The sequence below is a fragment of the Arachis hypogaea genome, chromosome 3 (assembly GCF_003086295.3).
Source record: "Arachis hypogaea cultivar Tifrunner chromosome 3, arahy.Tifrunner.gnm2.J5K5, whole genome shotgun sequence".
Classification (NCBI taxonomy): domain Eukaryota; kingdom Viridiplantae; phylum Streptophyta; class Magnoliopsida; order Fabales; family Fabaceae; genus Arachis; species Arachis hypogaea.
The window spans coordinates 87074164-87088169 of record NC_092038.1 but is presented as its reverse complement, the minus strand read 5'-3'; the positions used below and the strand labels follow the sequence as shown (position 1 = coordinate 87088169).

General features: G+C 39.0%; 1 non-coding gene across 1 annotated transcript; it reads left to right on the top strand.

The window, feature by feature from the left end:
- The first annotated feature begins 1462 nt into the window (after positions 1-1462).
- LOC112793964 (small nucleolar RNA R71) lies at positions 1463-1566 on the top strand. The gene has a single exon (XR_003198648.1). It is a non-coding gene; the product is annotated as a small nucleolar RNA R71 (small nucleolar RNA).
- The last annotated feature ends 12440 nt before the right edge of the window (positions 1567-14006 follow it).

The following is a 14006-nucleotide window of genomic DNA, read 5'->3' as shown; positions in this document are numbered from 1 at the left end:
GGACTAATTCTCCTCTGTTAACATCTATCACAGCTCCTGCTGTGGCTAGGAAAGGTCTTCCAAGGATGATGCATTCATCCTCCTCCTTCCTAGTGTCTAAGATTATGAAATCAGCAGGGATGTAAAGGCCTTCAACCTTTACCAACACGTCCTCTACCAATCCATAAGCTTGTCTTACTGACTTGTCTTTCAATTGTAATGAAAATATGGCAGGCTGTACCTCAATGATCCCCAGCTTCTCCATTACAGAGAGTGGCATAAGATTTATGCTTGACCCCATGTCACACAGAGCCTTTTCAAAGGTCATGGTGCCTATAGTATAGGGTATTAAGAATTTGCCAGGATCTTATCTCTTTTAAGGTAAGGTTTGCTGAACCCATGTATCTAGTTCACTGATGAGCAAAGGAGGTTCACCTTCCCAAGTCTCATTACCAAATAACTTGGCATTCAGCTTCATGATAGCTCCTAGATATTAAGCAACTTACTCTCCAGTTACATCTTCATCCTCTTCAGAGGAAGAATAGTCTTCAGAGCTTATGAATGGCAGAAGGAGGTTTAATGGGATCTCTATGGTCTATATATGAGCCTCAGATTCCCTTGGGTCCTTAATAGGAAACTCCTTCTTGCTTGAGCGACGTCCCATGAGGTATTCCTCATTGGGATTCACGTCCTCTCCTTCCTCTCTAGGTTCGGCCATGTTGATTATATCAATGGCCTTGCACTCTCTTTTTGGATTCTCTTCAGTATTGCTTGGGAGAGTACTAGGAGGAGTTTCAGTGATTTTCTTACTCAGCTGGCCCATTTGTGCCTCCAGATTTCTAATGGAGGAACTTGTTTCACTCATGAAACTTAAAGTGGCCTTAGATAGATCAGAGACTAAATTTGCTAAGTTAGAGGTACTCTGTTCATAATTCTCTGTCTGTTGCTGAGAAGATGATGGATAAGGCTTGATATGCTGAGCCTATTTCTTCCACCATTATTAAAGCCTTGTTGAGGCTTTTGTTGATCCTTCCATGAGAAATTTGGATAATTTCTCCATGATGAATTTTAGGTGTTTCCATAAGGTTCACCCATATAATTTACCTCTGCTATTGCAGGGTTCTCAGGATCATAAGCTTCTTCTTCAGAAGATGCCTCTTTAGTACTGTTGGATGCATTTTGCCATCCATTCAGACTTTGAGAAATCATGTTGACTTGCTGAGTCAACATTTTGTTCTAAGCCAAAATAGCATTCAGAGCATTAATTTCAAGAACTCCCTTCCTTTGAAGTGTCCCATTAATCACGGAATTCCTCTCAGAAGTGTACATGAACTGGTTATTTACAACCATGTCAATAAGTTCTTGAGCTTCTGCAGGCGTTTTCTTTAGGTGAATGGATCCACCTGCAGAATGGTCCAATGACATCTTAGAGAACTCAGATAGACCATAATAGAATATATCTATCATGGTCCATTCTAAAAATATGTCAGAAGAACATCTTTTGGTCACCTGTTTGTATCTTTCCCAAGCTTCATAGAGGAATTCACCATCTTTTTGTTTGAAGGTCTAAATATCCACTCTAAGCTTGCTCAGCTTTTGAGGAGGAAAGAATTTAGCCAAGAAGGCCGTGACCAGCTTATCCCAAGAGTCCAGACTATCTTTAGGTTGAGAGTCCAACCATGCTCTAGCTCTGTCTCTAACAGCAAAAGGGAAAAGCATGAGCCTGTAGACTTCAGGATCTACTCCATTAGTCTTAACAGTCTCACAGATCTGCAAGAACTCAGTTAAAAATTGGTAGGGATCTTCTAATGGAAGTCCATGAAACTTGCAGTTCTGTTGTATTAGAGCAACTAGTTGAAGTTTCAGCTCAAAAGTTTTTGCTCCAATGGCAGGAATTGAGATGCTTCTTCCATCAAACTTGGAAGTAGGTGTAGTATAATCACCAAGCATCCTTCTTGCATTATTGTTGTTGGGTTCGGCTGCCATCTCCTTTTCTTGTTCAAAAATTTCAGCAAGGTTGTCTCTGGATTGTTGTAATTTAGCTTCTCTTAGTTTCCTCTTCAGAGTCCTTTCAGGTTCTGGATCAGCTTCAACAAGAATACCTTTTTTCTTGTTCCTGCTCATATGAAAGAGAAGAGAATAAAAAAAGAAGAGGAATCCTATATGTCACAGTAAAGAGGTTCCTTATTATTAGTAGAAGAAGAAATGGGATAAAGAAAGGAGAATCCAAACACAAGGGTGAGGAAAACGGCAGTGATTTGAGATGAAGAGAAGTATTAGTAAATGAATGAATAAATAGAATAAGATGAGAGAGGGAGAAATTTTCAAAAATAAATTTTAAAAAGGAGTTAAATGATTTTCGAAAAATAAAGATAAGAAATAAAATTAAAATTAAAATTTAAAACAATTAATTAATTAAAAAGAATTTTTGAAAAAGAGGGAGGTACTTTCGAAAATTAGAGAGAGAAAAGTTGTTAGGTGGTTTTGAAAAAGATAAGAAACAAACAAAAATTAAAATAGTTAGTTGAAAAAGATTTGAAAATCAAATTTGAAAAGATAAGAAGATAAGAAGTTAGAAAAGATATTTCAAAATCAAATTTTTGAAAAAGGATAAAATTTTGAAAAAAAGATATGATAAAAAAGATAAAATGAAGAGATATGATTAAAAAGATATGGTTAGAAAAGATTTAATTTTTAAAATTAAAATGAATTACTTAACTAACAAGAAACTAAAAGATAAGATTCTAGAATTTAAAGATTGAACCTTTCTTAACAAGAAAGTAACAAACTTCAAATTTTAGAAGCAATCACATTACTTGTTAGTTAAGTTTCGAAAATTTTGAAATAAAATTAAGAAAAGATTTTGAAAATAATTTTTGAAATTTTCGAAAATCATGAAAGAAAAATGAAAAAGATTTGAATTTTGAAAAAGTTTTAAAAAGATAAGATTTTTTTTAAAATTTGAAAATTTGACTTGACTTATAGGAACTAACTAATTTTAAAAAAAAAATTTGACTAAGTCAACCCAAATTTTCGAAATTTTGAGAGAAAAAAAGGAAAAGATATTTTTTTATTTTTGAATTTTTAATGATGAGAGAGAAAGACACAAATATGATGCAAAACATGAAAATTTTGGATCAAAACCAATGAATGTCAAGATGAACACCAAGAACACTTTGAAGATCATGATGAACATCAAGAACATATTTTTGAAAAAAATTTTATGCATAGAAAACATGCAAGACACCAAACTTAGAAATCTTTAATGCTTAGACAATATGAATGCAAAGATGCACATGAAAAACAATAAAAGACACAAAACAAGAAAACATCAAGATCAAACAAGAAGACTTTCCAAGAACAACTTGAAGATCATGAAGAACACTATGAATTCATAAATTTTCGAAAATTGCGAGAACAAAATGAATATGCAATTGACACCAAACTTAAAACATGACACAAGACTTAAACAAGAAACACAAAAATATTTTTTATTTTTATAATTTTATAAATTTTTTTTTGAATTTTATTTTATTTTTTTCGAAAACATATAGAAAAAAAAGAAAGTAATGAATTCAAAGTCCTCAATCAAAATTCCAGGAATCATACTAGGTTAGTCTAAAGCTTGATGGCCAGCCAAGCTTCAGCATACCATTTTGAAACTCTAGAATTCATTCTTAAAAACTCTGAAGGACTTTTCGAAAATAGAGGAAGAATTTTGAAAAATATTTTTGAAAACTTTTTGAAAAGAAAATAAAAAAGAAAATTACCTAATCTGAGCAACAAGATGAACCGTCAGTTGTCCAAACTCGAACAATCCCCAGCAACGGCGCCAAAAACATGGTGCACGAAATTGTGATCATCAATAATGGCGCTGATAAACCACTATTTTATGGTTTATATTGTGTTTAATTGTGTGGTTTTATCATGATCCTTACCCACTTATTCATTAATTCAACATGCATTTATATTTCCTTCCTGAAATTACTACATGATTGAAAACTGCTTCCTAGAGACCTTTAATTATGCATTTTAATTCTCCGTTATTCCATTCGATGCCGTAATCTATGTGTTAAGTGTTTCAGGCTTTATAGGGCACGAATGAGTTGGAGATTGGAAAGGAAGCTAGCAAAAATGGAAGGAACACAAGAAATTGAGGAGATAACCAGTGAGAAGTGACGCGGCCGCATGGCTCACGCGTTCGCGCGAAAGAGGAGAAATCGCAATGACGTGGCCGCATGGCTCACGTGACCGCATGGATTGGAAAAGCACAAGTGACGCGGAAGCGTGGATGACGCGAACGCATGGCAGGGAAAAACGCGAATGACGCGCCCGCATGGATGACGTGATCGTGTGACGAGCGCGATCTGCATAATCTGCAGAATTCGTTTGGGGCCATTTTGGACCCTAATTTGACCCAGTTTTTGGCCCAGAACAGCAGACTAGAGCCAGAGAATATGCAAAAACCAGAACAACAATTCATTCTACACAGTTTTAGTTTTAGATCTAGTTTTTACTCCTCCTCTATGTTTTTCTCTCTACACATTCATAGTTCTTAGGATTTTACTTTTCTACCACTTTTTGCATTAGGATACTGAGAAGAGTTATTACCTCATTAAGACTTCGTCATTCTAGTTTGTTTTCTTTAGTTGGCTTTACTCTTCCATATCCTTTGCTTTGTTAATTTTACCATTGGAATATTTTTAGGTTTATTTAGTAAAGGATTACTTTTATTTTTAATTGATTATTTTGATTTTTATTTACAATGTCTTTCTTCAATTCCTTTTCATATGTTATGAATTTTACATTCACAATGAGCGAGTAGTTCCCTAGCTTGATGGGGAGTTGATTGAAAGGAACCCCTTGAGTTGGAAGGCTTAAAAGAAAGATTGTAATTGGGTTTATTGTTGGATTGCCCTCTAGTCACTAACACCAATCCCTTTTAATTAAGTGGGTTGCAACTTGTGAATGGACATAGCATTCCAACTTGTTTGACTATCCCTTACATAGTAAGAGATAACTAAACAGGATAACCTTTAATTATCAATCAATCTAAAGAGTAATCCAACAATAATGGGGCTTCCATCTAATCAACTCCCAGTCAAGGCTTTTTTTTACATTATTCAAATTCTCTAATTTTATTTCCTGTTTACTCAACTCAAACGTTTTTCAAAACATCTGATTAATAAAATAGCACACTTTTCTGCAACTCGTTGGGAGACGACCTGGGATTCATACTCCCAGTATTTTAATTTTAAATTTCTGTGACACCTTTCTAAATTGATAAGTGGATTTCTGGTGAGTTAAGAACTATACTTGCAACGTATATATTTTAATAATTTTTTAATTCACCAATTTCCGCCGCATCAATTTTTGGCGCCGTTGCCGGGGAGTTGCAATAAAGTGCTAAAGTTATTAATTAGAATTTATTTATTTGCATTTTATTTTATTTTTGTCACTATGAGCTGTACGTTTCTTTTGTTAAATGACGCGTTCACTTCCTGATCCAAGCTTGCCAGTATTTGACCTTGAAATTGAAAGAACTCTTTCACGTATAAGGTAAGCTAGGCGTCGGCGACTCCTCTTTGAGGACGAACCTGAACCATCATATAAGGAAGAAACAAGCTTCCTCTCTACTGATCTAGTTCATTTACGTGCAGGTGACATGGCAGCGCCCAAAAGAGTCACTATCCAGGAGGAAGGAGCCCTTAATTTTACGCTCCAACCATTCCAGGCACACCACCCAACAGTAGCTGTAGATTTTGAAATAAAGTCTTCACTACTCAACTTGATGCCCAAGTTTCATGGCTTACCTGCTCAAGAGCCTATCAAGCATCTTAGGGATTTCCAAACTGCTTGCTCTACTGTTAAGCTTGATGGCACTGATGAAATCTCCATTCTGTTGAAAGCCTTCCCGTTTTCTCTGGAGGGAAAGGCAAGAGAGTGGTACTACACTCAACCCGTAACAACTGTTTCCAACTGGGATACACTTAGGAGAGAATTTCTGGATAAATTCTTTCCAGCTGAAGTTGCCGATAAGTTGAGGAAGGACATGTCTATGATCGTTCAGGATGAATCTGAGACCCTCTATGAATACTTGGAACGGTTCAATAATCTTCGAGATGCATGCCCCCATCATATGATTGACAAGATAGTGTTGCTCGGTTACTTTACACAGGGTTTGAAATCTCAAGATAGGACCACACTGGAAGGTGCTAGCAATGGTTCTATGAAAAAGTACAAGACTACGGAAGAAGCATGGCAATTGATCAGTGACTTAGCTAACTCTACTAGGAATCATAGGCAGAGACAAAGTCGGTCAAGAGCTGTTGCAGAGGTATCCACTAGTAAAGAGACTGCTGCTATAGCTCAGAGCTTATGTGAAATGACTACTTTACTGAAGCAGATGCAACTGAACCAACAACAACCTCAGCAAGTTTATCCTTCTCCACCACAGCACAGCCAGCAGTTGGTTCCACAAAGAGTATGCAGAATCTGTGCAGATTACAGTCACTATACTGATGAGTGTCTGCAACTCCAACCAGAAGACAACACTGTAGTAGCCACTCATAACTTTCATGACCACCCCAATCAAGGGTACAATCAAGGTGGCAACTATAACCAAGGATGGTAGGATAACTCTAACAAAGGTTGGAGAAACAATTCTAACCAGGATTGGAGGGACAATTATAACAGAAGAGGCAGAGATAATAATGGAAATCAGAGGTGGAATAACAATAACAATTTCATGTAGCAAAATTAGAATCAGTCCTACAGAGCACCTCATTTAAGACAGCCTCAAGCATCTCAGCAAACCTCTCAGATCACTTACCCCTCTTCATCTCCTAATGCTGAATTACTACAAGCTATTGATCGGAGACAACAGGCCATGGAAAACAACCTTACTTCTACTCTGAATGGTTTGAATTCTACTTTGCAAGCCCTTGTCTCACAAATTGGATCAATGAACAACTCCAACAACCAGTCCTCAAGCTCTGGTGGACTCCCCTCTCAACCATTACCCAACCCAAAGGGTGGCATTAATGCCATCACCCTATGGTCTGGAACCACACTGCAGGAGAGGAATCAGGAGGAGCCAAGCCCACCAAAACACGCCTCAGCTGACGAGGTAGTAGAAATAGAAGATGTTGAAAAGGAAGAGGACATACAGGACATAACTGAAGAAGAAGAAGCTCAACCACAGGAGGAAGCACCAAAAGGCGCAGACACTGCAGAAAATACTACTCCCATTCCATTTTCACAACTTGCAAGGAAGCCCAGGAAGCAGTTGGAACCTGACCCCAAAATGGTAGAAATCTTCAAAAAGGTTGAGGTAACTGTTCCCCTTTTTTATGTCATTTAACAGGTACCTAAATATGCAAAGTTTCTAAAAGATTTGTGCATACATAAAGACAAAATTAATGAATTAGAAACTATTCCTTTAGGAAGTTCTATATCTGCTTTAATGGGAAATTTACCTGAAAAGTGTAGTGACCCAGGTCCTTGTATAGTTAGTTGTACTATTGGTGGTGTAGTAATTTATGATTGCATGTGTGATTTAGGAGCATGTGTTAGTATAATGCCTTTATCTATATATGATGTTTTGAGGCTCCCTCCCTTAAAAAGGTCAGCAGCTCATTTTGTGTTAGCAGATAAAAGCATTATTACAGTGGCTGAAGTTGCTGAAGATGTTTTAGTAAACATTAAAGGGCTCACATTCCCCACTGATTTTTATATCTTGGAGATGCCCCATAATGACTCAGATAAGCCATCATCAATCCTACTTGGGAGACCATTCCTGAAGACATCAAAATTCAAATTGGATGCTTTTTCAGGAACATACTCTTTTGAAATATATGGCCGAATGGTAATCTTCAATCTGAATAGAGTCATAACAACCCTCCAGAAGATCGTTCTATCTTCCAGTGTGACATTATAGATGAAACCGTAGCTGAAGTTCACCAGGAAGAGTTTGAAGATAAGTACATAGGACAAGGTCCAAGTGTGGGGAATTCCGAGGACAATGCAGGCACTCTACCACTGCCATCAGTTCCAGACAATCTAGAGCCAGATCATGACCAGAAGTTGGAATTAAAACCCCTCCCTCCACACCTCAAATATGCTTACCTTGAGGACCAGCGGAAGTTTCCAGTTATTATTGCACAGGACCTCACTCCTGAACAGGAAGAGCAGTTACTTAGTGTGCTCAGGAAGTACAAGAAAGCAATTGGGTGGAGTTTAGCAGACATAGTAGGCATCAATCCTCAAGTTTGTGAGCACAAGATATTTTTACAAGAAGGAGCAAGACCTGTTTGTCAACCCCAAAGAAGACTGAACCCCACTATTTTAGAGGTTGTCAAGAAGGAAGTGACCAGACTATTAGAGGCAGGTATTATCTACCCCATCTCAGACAGTGAATGGGTGAGCCCAGTACAAGTGGTGCCCAAGAAGTCTGGAGTAACTACAGTGAAGAATGAGCATGGAGAGCTCATAGCAACCAGAGTACAGAACGCCTGGAGGGTCTGTATTGATTACAGGCATCTCAACCAAGCTACTCGTAAGGATCACTACCCCCTTCCATTCATTGACCAAATGCTAGATTGCCTGTCAGGTAAATCACATTATTGCTTTTTAGATGGTTTCACAGGCTATTTCCATATTCATATAGCTCCGGAGGATCAGGAAAAGACTACCTTTACATGTCCTTTTGGGACTTATGCTTAAAGAGAATGCCCTTTGGCCTGTGCAATGCACCAGCCACTTTCCAAAGGTGCATGATGAGTCTTTTCTCTGATCTGATTGAGGACTGTATGGAGGTTTTTATGGACGATTTTAGCGTTTATGGTGATTCTTTTAGCATTTGCTTAGATGGGTTATCTAGAGTATTAGACAGATGTGTCAATACAAACCTTGTATTAAATTTTGAAAAATGTCACTTTATGGTAAAACAAGGGATTGTACTGGGACATGTTGTATCTAATACTGGCATTTCTGTAGATCCAGCAAAGGTGGATGTTATTTCTAGTTTGCCTTACCCCTCTTCTATGAGGGAAGTCCGTTTGTTCCTTGGCCATGCAGGTTTTTACAGGAGATTTATTAAGGACTTTAGTAAGGTAGCACTTCCCTTATCCAGATTACCGTAGAAGGATATTGAGTCCGAGTTCAGTGAGGATTGCAAACAAGCGTTTGATAAGCTGAAGACCGACCTGACTCAAGCTCCAATTGTGAGAGGACCAGACTGGAGCCAGCCATTCGAAATCACGTGCGATGCTTCCAACCATGCAGTAGGAGCAGCGGTAGCTCAATGTGAAGGTAAGGATCCTTTTGTTATTCCTTATGCGTCTAAGACTTTAGACACTGCCCAGTCCAATTATACTACTACTGAGAAAGAACTTCTTGCTATTGTTTTTGCTTTGAATAAATTCCGAGCTTATTTACTTGGTACTAGAGTAGTAGTGTATTCAGACCATGTAGCTTTAAAGTATCTATTAGCTAAAAAGGAGTCCAAACCAAGGCTCATACATTGGATACTACTATTACAAGAATTTGATTTAGAAATAAAGGATAGGAGTGGTAACCAAAATCTAGTGGCAGACCACTTGAGTTGCCTTGAGCACATTAAGGATGATTCTACTCCTATAGATGATAATTTTCCATTTGCTAACCTGCAAGCAGTATCTGAGGTAGTCCCTTGGTACGCACCTGTCGCTAATTATCTAGTTAGCCGCACATTTCCTCAACACTTTTCTAAGCATCAAAGAGACAAGCTGAAAAGCGAGTCTAAATATTATATATGGGATGACCCATATTTATGGAGATGTGGCGCTGATCAGGTAATTAGACATTGTGTGCCTCAATCAGAATTCCAGTCCATTTTAGAGGCATGTCACTCATTTGAGAGTGGAGGACATTTTGGCCCTCAAAGAACAGCTAGAAAGATCTTAGACTGTGGATTCTGGTGGCCTACTCTTTTTAGAGACGCTGCTGAGTTTTGTAAATCTTGTCTCGCATGCCAAAAATTTGGTAATATATCCAGGAGGGATGAGATGCCTTAACAAATTATGCTTTTCTGTGAAATTTTTTATGTTTGGGGCATTGACTTCATGGGTCCATTTCCAAATTCTAATGGTTATTTTTATATATTGTTAGCTGTGGATTACGTTTCCAAATGGGTGGAAGCAATTCCTACCGGCACTGATGATGCTAACACTATTGTTTCCTTTGTGAGAAACCATATTATTTGCCTCTTTGGATCACCACGAGCAATCGTGAGCGATCAAGGCACCCATTTTTGTAATAGGAGACTAATAGGATTAATGAAGAAGCATGGGATAATTCATAAGGTTGCAACAGCATACCACCCTCAGACCAATGGGCAAGCCGAGGTGTCAAACAGAGAGATAAAGCGTATCTTGCAGAAGATAGTCAAATCTCATGGAAAAGACTGGAGCACCAGGCTACAAGATGCACTATGGGCATATAGGACAGCATATAAAACACCCATTCGGATGAGTCCTTTCCGCTTAGTTTATGGAAAAGCTTGTCATCTCCCAGTTGAAGTAGAGCACAGAGCCTTTTGGGCAGTCAAGGAGTACAACATGGGATTTGAAGAAGCCGGAGCTGAAAGGAAGTTGCAACTGCAAGAACTGGAGAGCCTTCGCCTAGAAGCTTATGAGAACTCAAGAATATACAAGGAGAAGATGAAGGCTGTACATGATTAGCACATCAAGAGAAAAGAGTTCCAGCCTGGAGATTTGGTCCTGCTTTACAAATCTCGACTGAGGCTCATGCCAGGCAAGTTGAGATCAAGATGGGAAGGTCCATACAGAGTAGAGAAGGCCGAACCATACAGAGTTTATCACCTAAGCCATCCTTCAAGCTCTGAACTTATCAGAGTTAATGGACAATGTCTGAAGATGTACCATGGTGAGAAGATGCAGAAAAATAAAGAGCTTGAGATCTTCCTCTTGGAAGATCCCCACATGGCAAAAGATTGAGCTAGTGGAGCGTCCAACTTACGGACGTTAAAGCAAAGTGCTAGGTGGGAGACAACTCACCATGGTATGATCGTTCTTTTCTTTATTTTAGTTTTTCTACTTAATAACTTTTCTCTTTATCAGCATATTTCGTGCATCTGCATTTGCATACTTTTTCAAAAAAAAAAATGCTACGCGACGCGACCGCATCAGCGACGCGTCCGCGTCGCAAGGAGATGGGAGAAAATAAAAACGAACAGAGAGTCACGCTGGTGCGTGGCTGGAGGCGTGCCAGTGGCACAAATCATCCCACGCGACCGCATCGCTGACGCGCCCGTGTCACATGGGAATAATGGCCTCCCACGCGACCGCGTGCCCCACGCGGCCGCGTGCCCTGATTTTCGACGTAAAAAGGGGTGCACAACGAATTATTGTGCGAGAGTGGAGCTGGATTGTTGCTGGACGCACAATCCATATCACGCGACCGCGTCTCTGACGCGTCCGCGTCATTCCTTTCTGAAGCCCACTCACGCGATCGCATGCCCTACGCGATTGCGTCACCCTAAATTTGGCAAATATATAAATTCGAACAGAGAGTTGTGCAGGCGCGAGGCTGCACTGATGCAGGTGGAAATTGTCTCTCAACAAATTTCCTTCGGCAAGTGTACCGAATTTTGTCGTGAAGTAAAAACTCACAATAAAGTGAGGTCGAATCCCACAGGAATTGATTGATCAAGCAACTTTGATTAGAAGATTGTTCTAGTTGAGCGAATTCAGAATTTGGGTTGAGAGTTGCAGAAAATAAAATGCGGGAATGTAAATGACGGAAAAGTAAATGCTAGAATTAAAGAACTGAAAGTAAATGACTGAAATTAAATTGCAGAATTGTAAACGGGAATGGGGTATTTGCTCATGAAAATAAACGCAGAAATTAAAGAGAATGGGTGAGATCAGAATTGAGGAGTTCATTGGGCACAGGAGATGTTGCAATTATCCGGATCAAGTTCATTTTCATCTCTTCCTCAATCAATGCACTCATTGATCTCCTTGGCAATCTTAATTTATTGAATTACAATTTCTTGCAATTCAATCTCTCAAATCTTGATCAATAGCCAATTCCTTGGTCAATTGCTCATGAGAAGAGATGAAGTGTGGTCACTGATTATACCACATGCATTTCCCAAATCAAGTTTTGAGAGGATTATAGTCACATATCCATCCAAACCCAATTTGGTCCAGCATGAGAAAGCATTTCTAGCTTGATCTCTTCATTCCTCTTTTAAGGTTCAGAAGGGATCCAAGTTTGAATAGTTTCTTTTCCAAGATAACTATCCAATGGGATGAAGATCGAAAGCTTTCAAGTAAAATCAAGAGAAAAGATAGAAGAAGAAAGAAGAAAACTAGTATTGATCCATCAAATTACAACAGAGCTCCCTACCCAATGAAATGGGTTTAGTTGTTCATAGCTCTAAAAAAATGAAAACAAAGATGGAGAATACATTCTGAACTAGAAGAGCAGAGAAAGTAAAATAGAGAGTAATGCTTTTTCCTTCAGAATCCTCCTCCAACTCTCCACTCCCCAAAAAGACTCCGTAAATAATTCAAAGCTACTCCTATATATACTACTCTTCTATTCTTCTAGTTGATTCTTCAAGTCTTGGGCCTTTGGATCTTCAGTTTGGAGCAGTTCTCTTCTTTACTTGGGCTTGGTTTTACTTGCAGAGAGAAAGTGTGAAGTGGGCAGAGACTTTAGCTCAAGACGTTAGAGGTGTTAACATTCAGTGAGAAAAAGGGTTCGAAAACGTTAGTGTCATTCAATTTTTCACTAACGTTTCTTACCCAAGTAAAGGCCACGTTAACTTCAACGTTAGTGGCACAAACGTTGCCACTAACGTTGCCTCTTGGTCCTTCGCACACGTTATTGGGACTCAACTTTCCTAATAACGTTGAGAGCCTCCCCCTTTCCCACGTTAGAGTCCACGTTAACTTAGTTAACGTGGCTCTTTTAACGTAGGCATGCCAATCTTCAAGAACATTAGTGACACTCAACATTGTCACTAACGTTCCAATATGCCCCTATTCACATTAGAGTCCACGTTAACTAGGTTAACGTGGCTTCTAACGTGGCTTTGCAAACCATTTCCATCGTTAGTGATAATGTTGAGTGTCACTAACGTTGGCTCATCTTTCACTCATTGCCGTTAGCTTCCACGTTAACTAAGTTAACGTAGAAGTTAACGTGGCTCCTTGGGGTTTTGTGGTTGCTTCCAACGTTAGTGACAATGTTGGGTGTCACTAACGTTGTCGACCATTCTTGCCTCTCACGTTAGCTCCCACATTAACCAAGTTAACGTGGAAGTTAACGTGGTACATTGCACCTTAGGCCAACGTTAGTGACAATGTTGAATGTCACTAACGTTGGCTTCCTTTCCCTTGTAAACGTTAGAGGCCACGTTAACCAAGTTAACGTGGACTCTAACGTGGCCACTTATGATCATTGGCCAACGTTAGTGATAGTGTTAAGTGTCACTAACGTTGGCTCAAAATCCTTTCTTCACGTTAGAGCTCACGTTAACTTAGTTAACGTGACTCTTAACGTGGGCAATGATGGCTTCGAGAGCGTTATTGGCAATCACTTTTCTCATTAACTTTGCAAGTTACCTCCTATTCCACGCTAGTGGCCATGTTAATTAGATTAACGTGACTGCTAAGTGGTTCCTCCTTGCTTCCTTTGGTCCTGAAATCAAGCAATAGAGTGCATCAAAGTTCTAGTCCTAGTCATGGGTAATGCAACATACAATTTGTCACTAAATTCATGCAAAATTCTCATGAAATCATGTAAAATGTACAATGTATGCTTGAATCAAGGTGTAAGTGAATATCTACCCAAAATTAGCTTGTTTTCTAAGGAAATGCATGAAACTACCCTAAAAATAGTAAAGAAAAGGTCAGTGAAACTGGCCAAGATGCTCTTGCATCATGCACTCGCGCCAGTAGCATAACATGGGTCACGCGACCGCGTGACCGACGCGACCGCGTCAACTGAATTAA